The sequence below is a fragment of the Panthera pardus genome, unplaced genomic scaffold (genome assembly GCF_024362965.1).
Source record: "Panthera pardus isolate Hobbes unplaced genomic scaffold, ASM2436296v1 HiC_scaffold_25, whole genome shotgun sequence".
Taxonomy (NCBI): domain Eukaryota; kingdom Metazoa; phylum Chordata; class Mammalia; order Carnivora; family Felidae; genus Panthera; species Panthera pardus.
In genome coordinates, this window is record NW_026526821.1 from 75,669,931 (window position 1) to 75,682,516 (window position 12,586).

The following is a 12,586-nucleotide window of genomic DNA, read 5'->3' on the forward strand; positions in this document are numbered from 1 at the left end:
AGACAATACAGAATGAAAAAGGGGGGAGTGGCTGTGTTCAATAAAATTTTATTTATAAAAACAGGCAGTGGGCCAGATTTAGTTTGTAGGCTGTAGTTTGCCTACACCTGCTCTAAATGAAAGACGAAAACAAACAAAAAATCTTATGGGTTTGAACAAAACCAATGTCTATAAAGGCAACAGGAAATGTTTGCCAATTTCAATATTCACATCTTCCTTCTTAAGGGACACCCATCTTGTGGGGGTGTTTATAGCTACAGTCAAGTGTGGGGTCCCTAACTCAAGTTTCATTTTTTTTTCCTTTTCAACATCATATCCTTTATTCCAATTGTTAACACCAGATAAACAGTGGTTAATTTTGTGTGTATGTGTTTGGGTGGATGGGGGTAGTCATATAATAGGCACAACGCTTTAGCTACTTGTACACAAAGAATACAGAACAACACACAAAAAAACCGTGAACGTTCTTAGAAAAAAAAATTCTATTTTTAATTTGAGAGAGAGAGAGAGAGAGAGAGAGAGAGAGCTAGCTCACACACACAAGTGGGGTAGGGGTAGAGGAAAAGAGAGGGAGAATCCCAAGCAGGCTCCATACTCAGTGCAGAGCCTGATGCAGGGCTTGATCCTACAACCCTTGATCATGACCTGAACTGAAATCGAGAGTCAGGAGCTCAACTGACTGAGCCACCCAGGCACTCCTCTTAGAAATATTTTTGTAGAAAAGTATTTGAAAAGAAGAAAAACATTAATTCATTTAATTCATTAATTTGTGTGTTAAACAGGTAAAACAGCAAAAAAAGTCACCTCTTCTTTATTCCTTTTCTTCAAATATGAAGAAGGAGAAGGAAGAAAAGGGAAGGAGGAGGAGAGGTAATAACACCTAACATGTACCAAGCATTGTGCTACGTGTTTTTTGTGCACTAATTCTAGCAGATTTATTTCTAGCAAAACTGTGAATTTGGCTCTAGTACTAAAAGCCAGTTTATATACGAGGAAACTGAAGCTGATCAAGGGTTCAGTAACTTGTTCAGGGCTACCCAGCTAGTAAATGACAGAGCAAGAATGTTCTGGAATGCTTGATCAGTATTTACATGGAAAAGTATTTCTGAAGTCACCAATTCATATATCAAATTTAAAAACCAGAAAATATCAAATGAAGCAATAGAAGACCCATAATTTCTAATTTGAAAAAGATCTCATATTAAGTTGACTATAATTTCTCTTGGATACTATTTATATCCTAAGTTATAATCATACCCAGAAAAATACACATTACTTCTCAGAATTCCTGCTGCAAGACGTCCCATGGGTAGGTAGCTTCACTGGATGACCCTTTTCAGACTCCCCTGACATGACAGTGACCTTTTACCTAGACTGGAGCCTATGAACTGTTACCACATGTCTCAATATAAGGTCTGATACCTAACTTCCACTTTTCTGTGTTAACGTGTGTGTGTGTGTGTGTGTGTGTGTGTGTGTGTGTGTGTGTGTGTGTGTAAACTACCCTAACCCAACTCTACCCTACCACTTGGTCCTGTTCACCATACCTGTAAAGTATGCTCAGTACGATATTTTAGATTCTATTAATGCTATTCACCCTACTTGAAATACCTTTCCTCCATCCCAGTCCTCTTTGTGGATTCAAATCAATGAGTAGAAATAATAAATGGCTCTTTAAGCTTCTGCTCAAAATTGGCACCATCATTTCTACTCATATTTCATTGTCGAAAACTAGCCATATCGACAGGGGTACTGCATACTGCTCTGGAAGGAAACACTGTAAGCCCCATAGCAATAGGCAGGAAGGTCTAATATTTTCATATAGAAGGAGAAAATGAATATTTGAGAGTGATAAAATCAAAACCTAATAGAACAAAGAAATTGTGGCTAGGAAATGTGCCAGGGCGACATGGACAATCTGGTGAGTCTTACTGTCACTGCCACAACCTACACCTGTCACTCAAATCCATTTTATTTCTTCTTCCAACACATAGAATACACTTGATCTCTCTCCAGGGGAGACATTCTGAAGTCCCATGAAGTCATTGCGTCCAACTCAAAGGCCAGGAGTGCCAGGATTCTCCATCCGGTTCAGATGTGGTTTCTCTTGTTCTGGACACCCACACTAAAAGGAAAAAGAAAAGTCAAAAACCTCTCCACACCACCCTACTACCACACATAAGAACAGGAACAGGAACAAGATAGACACTTTAAAAATGGAAGGATGATATGGTATTTTGCTAGGGCTGTCATAACAAAATACCACAGACTGGGGGGCTTAAACAACGTACATTAATTTTCTCACAGTTATGGAAGCTACAAGTTCCAAATCAAAGTGCTAACAGGGTGGCTTCTTCTGTCCTTGACTGGCAGATAGCCACCTTCTTGCTGTGTCTTCATGTGGCCTTAACACTATGCACATACATCCGTGGTATCGGTGGGTTCAGATTTCCTCTTCTTAAAAGGACAGCAGTCAGCTAGGAATAGAGCCCACCTTAACTGCCCCATTTTAAAGTAATCACCTCTTCAGCGGCGCCTGGGTGGCTCAGTAGATTAAGCATGCTACATGGCCTCAGGTCATGATCTCAAGGTTGGTCAGTTCGAGCCCCTCGTGGGACTCTGTGCTGACAGCTCAGCACCTGGAGCCTGCTTCTGATTCTGTGTCTCCCTCTCTCTCTGCCCCTCCCTTGCCTACGCTCTGTCTCTCAAAAATGAATAAATGTTTAAAAAGTTTTTTTTTAAATAATCACCTCTTAAAGTTTCCACCTTTGAATACAGTCACATTTCACATGCTGGGAGTTAACATTTCAAGTGTGAACCTGATGGGAGACAGGATTCAGCCCATAATAAATGGGAAACACACAGCACTTGTAAACTATAGGCCTTTTACTCTGGGGTGGGGAGGTTCCTTGATAAGAACCTGATTCTACTGTGGAAGAAAATTTTTGTCCATTGTTCTCTATGGCTCCTGAAGCCATCTGCAAAATATTCTTCCTTTATCATTGTCCTGCTGGGTACATCTTTAATAGCCATAGGAGAAGAGGCCCTCCTTGGTAACCATAGAGCTCTGCAGCCCACCTCTTTCTTTGGGAAGATATGGGACCAAAGGTGGTTTGGAAATTTCAAATAGTCAAAGACAGTCAAGATTTTTATTGGCAGCACATTTTCCTTAAAAACATACCAGGCTTATAATCTCTTTGTTCCAATAATATGTGCATCCAAAGTTATTTTCAAGATATTGTTCTCAGATCTACTTTATTTCCTAACTTTGTAATCCCTATAACTGCCGTTCTCTCTCCCACTGCCCATATCTCTCTCTGTCTCTTTCTGTACTAGGCAGGATTCTAAAATGGCCCCCAAGATTACCAGCCCCTGAAGTACATGTCCTGGATATGTACTCTCCTTGAGTGTGAGTGAGGCATCTAAAAATGATAGATGTCATTTCTGAAATAAAGTTATGTTATATGATAAAGGTGGAAGAATTTTTATAGATGTAATTATGGTTCCTAATCTTGTGGCTTTGAGTTAATCAAAAGGGACATTACCCTGGGTGGGCCTGGCCTAATCAGTTGAACCTTTAAAAGAGGGTCTATAGATCAGGCAAATGAATCAGCAGAAGCTGTCTCTCTTCTGCTGGCCCTGAACAAGAAAATTGCTATGAGTTCTACAGATGCAACGAAATGAATTCTACCAACACTATGTGAACTAGAAGAGAACCCCGACATCAGATGCGACCACTACCCCAGCTGATACCTCGATTGCATCTTTGTGAGAAAAAGGATCCAATTAATTCATGCCCAGACTCCTGAGCCACGGAAGCTATGAGACAACTAAGTGGATATTTTTGTTTTCTTAACAGCTTTATTGAGATATAATTTATATACCATGAAGCTTTGAACGTAGCTCTAACCCAGTACATTTGTGTAAGTTGTTACATAGCAATGGAAAAAGAATACATTCTCTTTCAAGAAAATGACAGTTCTTTTAAGGCTTTTATAACTAAATGGGAAGACTAAAGTTATTTTGAGTTTTGGCCCTCGTCATTTTCCTGAGGTGGTAACTTTTATTAGACATTTGATCCTCAAAGCCTTTATTAATACTATTTCTTACCGAGGAAGTCTAGAAGCAGTAGGCTTTTCCAACCCTAAAAGGCCACATCTCTGAGCCACGTATTTCCTTTCATTCCTGCTACAAACCAGACAACGCTTTCCTAAGCAAATCTCATTATTATAATACCTCACCACACAGAGTCAACAGATACTAAGATACACTACCGATGTTTTCTTTTCCAATACCGTGACATGGAGCTCCTGGCTCAGTGTTCATTTACAAGGTCTGCTTCCCAAATTACTGCAGACAGTTTTCTGTAATGATCTGTCACTGTAGAACAAGGATCGCCTTTTCCCCCCTACCCTCCAATATCTATTTCCTTATTGCCTTCTCTCAAGTATTACACTTGAGAGGTAGTTAGCATATTCTGGATTTGGATGATGGCCATCCCCCACTTCTGCTATGAATTTCTGAATAGGTCCTGATGGGCTAGACTAACTCCAAAAATTTCAGAGGCTTAATACAAAAAAAGTTTGGTGAGGTTTTTGCCCAATTAAAATCCAGTAGGGCTGAGCAACCATCTTCTGTCTTGTAGCTCCCCATTGAGAATTTACGGACATTAGGATCACATAGCAGAGGTGGAGAGAAGTGCGGGAGGCACATTGGCTCTTAACTGCCTGGACCTGAAAGTGACACATTTCACTCCTACTCACAATCCATCAGATAGACCTAGTCACATGGCTCCATTCCAAATTAAACAAAACAGGGAAGTAAGAGAGCAATCGGAATATTTGGTGATCCTAGTCTCTGCCATAGGAGTTGAAACATGTTATGTATACTTTTCTAGTTTATCAGTTTCACTGTTGATTCCATATAAGTATTAGGGAGGGAAAGCAGGGGTTTCAGAAAAAAGAATCAAGAAGCAAGCAGAGCAGAACCAGGGTATAAGCAGAAAAGAAGGAGGAAATTCTAAATGAAGAAGGGAAAAAGGAGAAAAGTAATGAATCAGCTTATCCATATTTTGTTAAAGCCCTTCTGAGGCGAATGCGTTTCTTTCAGGAACTGAACATCTTCTTGTCTCCAAAGAGTCCCTGCAGTTACCTGCTTTTCTTCCACGTGCTGAAGAATTATTGAAAAATTCAAATCGTGCTTCACTTAAGCACAGTGGTGCAAGGTTAATTAGATGTACCAGTATAAAGTTTTATAGATTCACCTCAGTGTACCTGCTATACTTGTGAAGGATAATATCGCATGCCACAGCTGCACAGTAGCATTTATAAGATAATATAAATAACTGCTACAGAGATTTTTTTTTATACAAGCGTAGTTATCATAAGTATCACATTGAACTTTCAGCAAATCACAAAGCTTTATATTGAACATTTCTCTTTGGATAATACCAACTGGAGCTCTCATTTTAAGAGAGTGGCTCACTTCAGTAAACTCCCAGGCTCAGTTTGAATCAAAACAATGACAAAAAACCTGGAGGAACAAGTGAGAAAATTTCATTAAACATCCTAATATTATTGTCTTTAAACACTGAAATGTAAACGTTTAAAGATTTATAAATTGCAGCTCTTTTGCTGACTTTTTGGTTCTCCATTGCATCACACAAAGCGTAGACGCTATAACCACACAGACTACAAGCATTTTATTAAATTGAATGAGGGCATGCTTCAGTAGAAAAGATCATTAGACTAGAATTCAGGATCACAGCGTTTTAACCGCAGAACTGTCAATCTGGTTGTATAAACTCCTGCAGGTCACTTCACTTTCTCTGGTCCTGATTTTTCTCATCTTTAAGATGAAAGTATTAGTGCCTTTCAAGCTTTCCCCGAAGGTTCTAGGAGCATCTTTGTGGTAGGCTGAATATTGGTCTTCCAAACATGCCCATGTCCTAATTCCTGGAAACTATGCGCACGTCACGTGACATAACAAAAGAACTTTACATATGTACTTAAGGTTAGGAACCGGAATGTAAAGGGAGGAGCCTGCATTATCCAGGTGGGCCAAATCAGTCGCCTGAGCCCTCAAAAGCTCTTTTAGCTAGAGCCGCAGAGACAAGTGAGATGTCACAGAAAAAGAAGCCAGCAAGATTCCAACTCAGAGAAGAGCTTGGCCTACCTTGACTGGAGTGAGGTCAGGGCTTCGTGGAAAACCATGGCAAAGAATGCAGAAAGGCTTGTGGAAGTAAAACAAGCCCTTGCCTGACATTTGACGAGGGAAGAAGGACCCTAGTTCCACACACGAAGAGAGGGTTATTCCAGCACGGACTTGAATGAGTCTGAAAGCAGATTCTTCTCAGAACCTTCTGATAAAAGCCCAGTTGCCCAACACCTTGGTTTCCGTCTTACGAAGCTCAGAGCTTCTGACCTACGGAATTGTGTGATAATCCGTAAGGGTCGTTGTGGTAAGTCACCGTATTTGTGGCTATTTGCTATGATGACGACAGAAAGCTAACACAGTATTCAAAAGCAATCACTGCACACAGGAATGTTTTTGAAATCCCATGCACTATCCAAAACAAACCATGTGAATGTTGCATAAAGCATAATATAAAACAGTGTGGTTTAGCCCCACAATAATGTTTCAAATTCCCGCTGATTGAAACAAAACATATTTGTTGTATATCATCACGTAAATTTTCAAACTTAAAGTTTCAAAAATTCTGTACCTTAGAGTAACCCAGGCACCTCACTGTACTAAAATAGGACGACAAATTCCAGTTTGAGAAATAAACAATCAGGTGGCCTTCAAAGTCTCTCACGGTGCTATTATTTTAATGTAATTGTATGAAACTAATACTAAAATAGGTGTAAGTTGAAGGACACGTATAAATATGATATGGTTTATTTACAACAGAGAGCAGGACATGGGACACTATAGTTTCAGGATAAGTGGCCAAATAACAAAGGAATTTACATTTATGGCCCACTTGCAAGCAATGTTTAGCTCTGCCAAGTATCTTAGCTACATGGAAGCTGTATTTCTCCAGATTATCTGATCTGAATTATACCCAGACCCAGCCAAGTCAAACTGGGAATATTATTTAATGCAAGATAGAATGGCAATAATGTAACCAAGGTACACATTATGCTCCTGGACTACAAATTGTAGCAGATTTTGTTTTAATGCGTTATTAAATAAAAACCCAGGAATATGTAGGCTTCGTGGCACCAAAACTATTGTGTGGTTGCACCCATAGCTATAACTGTCCATCTGCGGTATGGGAGAAAAGAAGGTTAGTATAAAATGGAAAAAGGCAGGTAAAGTAGAGCAGGTATAAATAATGATTTGACATGGAAATACAAGTTATCATAGTAAATGATTTGGAGCAGTTCTTAATATGTTTAGATCAATTTAAGAGGGACAAATATCCGGATAAGTAGGATTTGATATTAACAAAGAAGTGTCACTTTACAAGTGAGTATGGGAGGCAGGAGATTATGCATGTGTCTTTATTAGCAAGAGGGGTATTATTTACTCATATCAGAACTCCGACACATACACGTCTTTTTTAAAATGGAAACATACTAGACACATAACATTACATTAGCTTCGGGTGTACAACACAGTGAATCAACAAATCTATACAATGATCACCATAAGTGTAGCTATCATCTGTCACCATATGATGTTATTATAATACCATTGACTGTATTCCCTATTCTGTACCTTTCATCCCTGTGACTTTTCATTCCATAACTGCAAGCCTTTACCTCCTACCCCCTTAACCCATTTGCCCATACCCGCATCTTTTCCCCTCTGGCAAACATTAATTTATTCTCTGTATTTATAAGTCTGTTTCAGCTTTTTGTTTTGTTCGTTTATCTTGTTTTTTAGATTCCACACATTAGTGAAATCATAAGGTATTTGTCTTTCTCTGTTTGACTTATTTCACTTAGCATAATACCCTCTACATCCATCCGTGTTGTAGCAAATGGCACAATCTCACCCTTTTTATGCCTAAATAATACTTAGTTATGTTTATTATATATTCATTCATCCATTGATGGACACTTGAGTTGCTTCCATATATTGATTATTATGAATACTGCTGAAATAAACATAGGGGTGCATATATCTTTCTGAATTATTGCTTTTGTTTTCTTTGGGTAAATACCCAGCAGTGGAATTACTGGATTGCATGGCATTTCTATTTTTAATTTTTTGAGGGAACTCCTTATTGTTTTCTACAATGTCTGTACCAATTTATATTCCCATTAACAGTGCGTGAAGGTTCCCTTTCCTCCACGTCCTTGCCAACACTTGTTATTTCTTGTCTTTTTTATTCTAGCCATTCTGACAGGTGTAAGATGATATGTCATTGCAGTTTTGATTTGCATTTCCCTGATGATTTGTGATGGTGAGCATCTTTTCATGTGTCTGTTAGTGATCTGTACGTCTTCTTTGGAAAAATGTTTATGTGGGTTGTCTGCCCATGTTTAATCAGATTGGGGTTTTTTGGTGTTGGGTTGTGTAAGTTCTTTGTGCATTTTGGATATTAACCTCTTATTGGATATATCATTTGCAAATATCTTATCCCATTCAGTAGGTTGCTTTTTTTGTTTTGTTGATGGTTCCTTTGGCTGTGTAAAAGCTTTTTATTTTGGTGTAGTTCCAACAGTTTATTTTTGCTTTTGTTTCCCTTGCCTGAGGAGACATATCTAGAAAAACGTTGCGAAGGCTAATGTCAAAGGGGTTACTGCCTATGTTTTCTTCTAGAAGTTTTATGGTTTCAGGTCTCACATTTGGGTCTCTCATCCATTTTGAGCTTATTTTTGTATATGTTGTAAGAAAGTGGTCTAGTTTCCTTTTATTTTGCATATAGCTGTTTTCTCAGGCCTTTTACTGAAGAGACTGTCTTTTCCCTGTTGTATATTGTTGGCTCCTTTGACATAGATTAATTGACCATGTCAGTGTGGGTTTATTTCTGGGCTCTCTATTCTGTTCCATTGATCTATGTATCTGCTTTTGTGCCAGTGCCATATTGTTTTGATTCTTATAGCTTTGTAGGATCTCTTTAAATCTAGGATTGTGATACCTCCAGTTTTGTTCTTCTTTCTCAAGACTGATTTGGCTATTTGGGGTCTTTTGTGGTGCCATACAAATTTTAGGATTGTTTATTCTAGTCATGCAAAAAATATTCTTTCTACTTTGGTAGGGATTGCATTGATCTGAAAATTGTGGGTAGTATGGACATTTTAACAAAATTAATTCTTAACCCATGAGGATGGTATGTCTTTCTATTTGTTTACAATACATACATATTTTAAAATCCAGATATAGGTATAAAATATTATTGAGTAAAATATGCATCACTACACACATTAGTGATAACTGGATAACTCCCACCAAAACACAGATTATAATAAAGCTATATTTTATAATTAAGTAATTTAAAAATTGTTTTAAGTGTATTTATTTATTTTGAGAGAGTGAGAGAGAGCACAACTGGAGGAGGGGCAGAGAGGAGGAGAGATAGAATCCCAAGCAGGCTCTGTGCCATCAGCACATGGACTGATGTGGGGCTCAAACTCACAAACTATTTGATCACGAGGTGAGCCGAGATTAAGACGCTTGACTGACTGTGCCACCCAGGCTCCCCTAAGTAAGTAATTAAAAAGAAAAAAAAGAACAGCTATTAGAAGCCATGAACAACTCAAGACAACTATCTAACTATCCTCTCCTATTTGCAAAAAATTCCAACTTTTTATGAGTATGCACATATGATAATGTGCAGTAATTTGCAACATTACACAAATTATGCAGCAAAAAGATTTCTTAATGTAATTTTGATTCAAGCTTTCAATAAACACTCTTATTGTACAAATTTTAGTAACTTTTTAGTTTACTGAATAGCAGATAAGAGTTAGTATATTTTTTAAGAAATCTTTGAAATTGCATTATATTTTCATTTACCCACATGAACCAGAGAAAGGAATTGTATGTATTGATTTGGTTTCTTTCCCATTAAAAGAATCCTGGTTATTAGCCAATTGGTATTTCTTAGGCCACGTTTTGAGAATTAGAATATTCAAGAAAACATCAAATAATTATAATTATAGTAGATTTGATAAAAACCAAGGAATTCAAATCATATTCTAAAATATAATATTAATACTTTCTGTTTAACCAAATTTATTAAACTTTTGGATTCTGTATAACTTTCTGTAGCAATTTTCTACAATAACAATACCAATGGCAAGATTCACATGTATCTAATAGAACTAGATATGCCTGAGAGATTCAGTCCCTTCTAATTTACTATAGTCTGGCTATCCTGATCTGTTAGTAGAAGAAAATGTGCAATTAATATTGTTTGGTCTTCATGATGAAGATCTCATGTGCAGCACTAGATATGCCAAAAAAAAGAGCTTCTTTTGGTCCTATTTAATCTTACCTCACTGATGAAAACCAATATGCACAATAATAAGAGGAAAAGTTACCATAGTAAAGAATTTCAGGTTTTTAAAGTAAAATTTTCAAAAATTTAGCAGGTATCAGTACTTTCTAAAACTAGCTATTGCATCAAAGCTAGAAAACTGGAATTATTAAATAAATAAAAAGAGATGGCCATAATATGTAAATATCATCCAAATCAATCAAATTTTCTGTGGAACCAAGTAGAAGTGGGTCTAGAAATCTCAAAAACATAACTGTATGGAATAATTCCCTTCTGAAACACATTAATGGTTATGCAATAAGCTGTCAAAGGGCACCAAGGAATATAAAATTGCTGGGGTGCCTGGGTGGCTCAGTCAGTTAAGTGGCCAACGTCTGCTCAGGTCATGATCTCGCAGTTCATGGGTTCAAGCTCCACGTTGGCTCTGTGCTGACAGCTCAGAGCCTGGAGCCTGCTTCAGATTCTGTGTCTCCCCCTCTCTCTGCCCTTCCCCTACTTGTGCTCTGCCTCTCTCTCAAAAATAAATAAACATTAAAATTTTTTAAATAAAATTGCCAGTATATATGTGTTGTATACTAATAATTTAATACTATAATATTATGTTAATAATATGTATAAATCAATAACATAGATACCCTAAGACACATTTCATGGACTCAACCACACAAACTTATGGGTAATGTTCAACCCTGATATTTACAACTGGTAGACCACTAGGAGGGAAAAATGCTTTCATTTATTAATTACTTATCTCCTGGGTTACAAAGCCACTCAGAGAGTATTGAGAGAGCAATTTTGATATTCTTCCTACATATACTATATTATTTAGTAACTTTTAGTTCAGTGCAGATCATGCCAAAGCAGGCAACAAATATACCTCAAGATGCAAATGTGTTCCTGTTCCATAATTCACACTTTTTTTTTTTGTACATTGCATTGGTGATGTGATACAACTTTTCCCTGGCATTGGCAGTCAAGTCAGCCCATTCTGTACATTCAAACAATGTGGTTCCCAAATTACGTCATTCTCCTGATATTCTCATATCATTTACTTTTTCCTTCCTTTTCTCTTCGCAGGTTTCACCACATTTGGCATATTTTCTTGTTCTGTTAAACTAGATCTTCAACATCAGTGAGCCTCTTGTTACTCCTTCCTGAAGAATATATTCCCAGAGACTCATCACAAACTCATAATCCCAGTGTCTAAGGGTATACTTAAAGGAACTCATAGATTGAGAACTAAATTGAAAACAATATCACTTATGTAAATATATTCTATATGCAAAGCTCTATACTCAAAAAAATTATTAACTCACCAAGCTGAGTTTATCTAACTTGATCCTATTAGCACTTAGACAATCCCACAATCACTTACTCTGATGCCAAAATATATGTAAGTGAAGATCTGGTATTAAGAAAAATCTCCTTTTCACTATCTAGTACTTTGAAATAACATTTTCTTTCTGTCCTCATTAACTGGTGCCATATTTGTTTAGCCAACCATATCAGTGTATACTATGCATAGAACCCTTTTTTTAATTCTTAAAGTTATTTTAGAGTTCGGTTATTACATACCGTACCGTATAGTACACTTATCTTTAGTATAAAGTTTGGTGACTTTTTATACTTGTATACATAACCTGTGTAACCATCACTTTATCAAGATATAGAATATTTCTGGCATCTCAGAAGGCTTTCTTGTATCCATGCCCGTTGATACTCCCACAATTCTAACTAGTATCTCTATGGTTTATCTCACCAGTTCTTGAATTCCACATGGATATCCTCATGCATTCTTCTCTGCAGAACCTTTAACGCATTCTGGTGCAATAATAAGAAGACCAGTGCAATTAGACTTCCCCTTTGCTTTCCTCCCCAGAGCTTCACCGTGGCCTCCAGGAAACCACTCAGTTGTATCCAGCTTTGCAGACATGTTCACCCAGTACTTGATAATATGGCAGTTAATGCAAAGAAGCTTTACCTGTTTCTCACTTTGGGGAAGCCTCTAATTATACCTTTCCAGGAAATAAATTACTTTAGCTTATTGGACTTTACTAGCAGGATTTTAAAGAAGACACATTGATCAGAACAGGAAACATGTTTAAAGGGAAGGGAAATTTGGATATCATG

The 12,586-nt window shown here is 37.4% G+C and overlaps 1 long non-coding RNA gene across 1 annotated transcript; it reads left to right on the forward strand.

The window, feature by feature from the left end:
- Nucleotides 1-5,880: 5,880 nt before the first annotated feature.
- Nucleotides 5,881-11,588, forward strand: LOC109253862 (uncharacterized). The gene is made up of 2 exons (XR_002074569.2): nucleotides 5,881-6,460; nucleotides 11,534-11,588. It is a non-coding gene; the product is annotated as an uncharacterized LOC109253862 (long non-coding RNA).
- The last annotated feature ends 998 nt before the right edge of the window (nucleotides 11,589-12,586 follow it).